The sequence below is a fragment of the Hyaena hyaena genome, unplaced genomic scaffold (genome assembly GCF_003009895.1).
Source record: "Hyaena hyaena isolate Hyena2069 unplaced genomic scaffold, ASM300989v1 scaffold_1162, whole genome shotgun sequence".
Classification (NCBI taxonomy): domain Eukaryota; kingdom Metazoa; phylum Chordata; class Mammalia; order Carnivora; family Hyaenidae; genus Hyaena; species Hyaena hyaena.
In genome coordinates, this window is record NW_024081796.1 from 360,784 (window position 1) to 362,766 (window position 1,983).

A 1,983-nucleotide genomic window follows, 5' to 3' on the forward strand; every position below is an offset into this window, starting at 1 on the left:
TAGGAAACTGATAGGTGAAGTAATTTCCTAAATTGACCTAAATAATCACAAACTTAGAGCTATTGAGATTCACAAATGTCTTACACCAATGCCTATACTCTTTCTACAGTGTACTTTGATATACAAAAACAATTCATAATTGTGTATATATTCATATTCAGTTTGATTCAGGACCTCCAAACCAAGTCATGTAATAAACCCAGGCTTTAATTTTTTTTTTTTCCCCTGAGAATTGAGAGGCCTCCCAAAACCTAGGATGTGTGACTTGACTATGTGTACTTGGTGCATAGTGCCCATGGCTTTGTTAACCTTCTTCATCCTTCTTTGCAATTCTTTTATTTTACGTGTAAACTTCTGAGTCTCCAGAACTATGTTCAGGTCATAATCCTCTTGAGGTCTAGCATGGTATCTGGTTCATCAATACGTTCTTTTTGTCAAACAACGAATGACTGGCACAGAATATGCCTTCAAGAGGCATTGACTGAAGATGTGAGCAGTCAACCCTGAGGGCTGATTTAGCAATCCTCTCTTTTTTCACCCCTTTTGACCCTGAAGTAGAACTAACACCTTTCACAGTTAATATAAAAAGCACACTCGTTCCCAAAGCTCTGTCTAGTGGTCTTGAGTTTATGGACAGCTCTACTCAGAGATAGAGAAGACTTTCACAAAAAGCAAACTCAGTTCCAAACAGCATTGCCCATTCTTGTTCTGTGCGAATTACTTCTAATAATGCTTAAAAAACTGTTCCTGTCTCTGATCCTTCACCATCCTACTGGATCTGGCAGCTCATTCCTTAGAGTCCTGCAAAATACATCTTTAGCTATAATACACACACACACACACACACACACACACACACACACACATAGAAATACACACACACGCAAATATATATATATGTAAATTTAGTTATAGATAAAAAGATGCAAGCTCAGAATGAACATACATATATACTTGAATATAGAAATACAAAGTACAATTGAAGAAGTTTATTTTACTGCTGTAGGTTATTAAGTTTATTTTATTTGAGAGAGAGAGAGAGAGAAAGTACGAGTCAGAGAGGGGCAGAGAGAGAGAATCCCAAGCAGGCTCTGCAACCCAGTGTGCAGGCTAAGGCTCATACCCACAAACCATGAGATCATGACCTGAGCCAAAGTTGGATGATTAACTGACTGACCCACCCAGGTGTCCCTGCCGTAGATTACTATTATTTTTTTATTTAAATTCAAGTTAGTAAACATACAGTGTAGTCCTATCTTCAGGAGTAGAACCCAGTAATTCATCTCTTACATATGACACCCATGTCATCCCGAAAAGTTCCCTCCTTAATGCCCATCACCCATTTAACTTACCCCCCCACCACACCCTTTCTCCAGCAACCCTCAATTTGTTCTCTGTATTTAAGAGTCTCTTACACTTTGCCTCCTTCTCTGTTTTTATCTTATTTTTCCTTTGCCTATGTTCGTCTGTTGATTTTTCTCAAATTCCACAGATGAGTGAAATTATATATCTCTCTCTGACTTATTTCGCATAGCATAATACCGTCTAGTTCCATCCATGCGATTGCAAATGGCAAGTTTTCATTCTTTTTCATCTCTGAGTAGTAGATTATTTTTAATGCACTACTTCCAAATTAAATAAATGAGAAAAGCTCCTTTTTAATTTCCTGTCAAGCTATGTCAAACATTTCCTTAAACTCTGAGCATGTCCTTTTTGCAACATATGAATTTTAACTTGTAGTTATCAAACAATTGAAAATACTCTATTAAAGAGGTTTTTTCTTTCAATCCACAAGGGAAGAGCATTTTCTTAAAACTATCTCAGTTTGAATAAAAATGTATTTATTGCTATCAATGCCAATAAATATTTTGAGTTAATATTTACCTCCCTCTATATTCTACAGGAATAAACAAGCATACATTTCATATCAAGAAGTTGAGACATACACCATTTGGACAATTTAACCCACAGCATTCATATAGC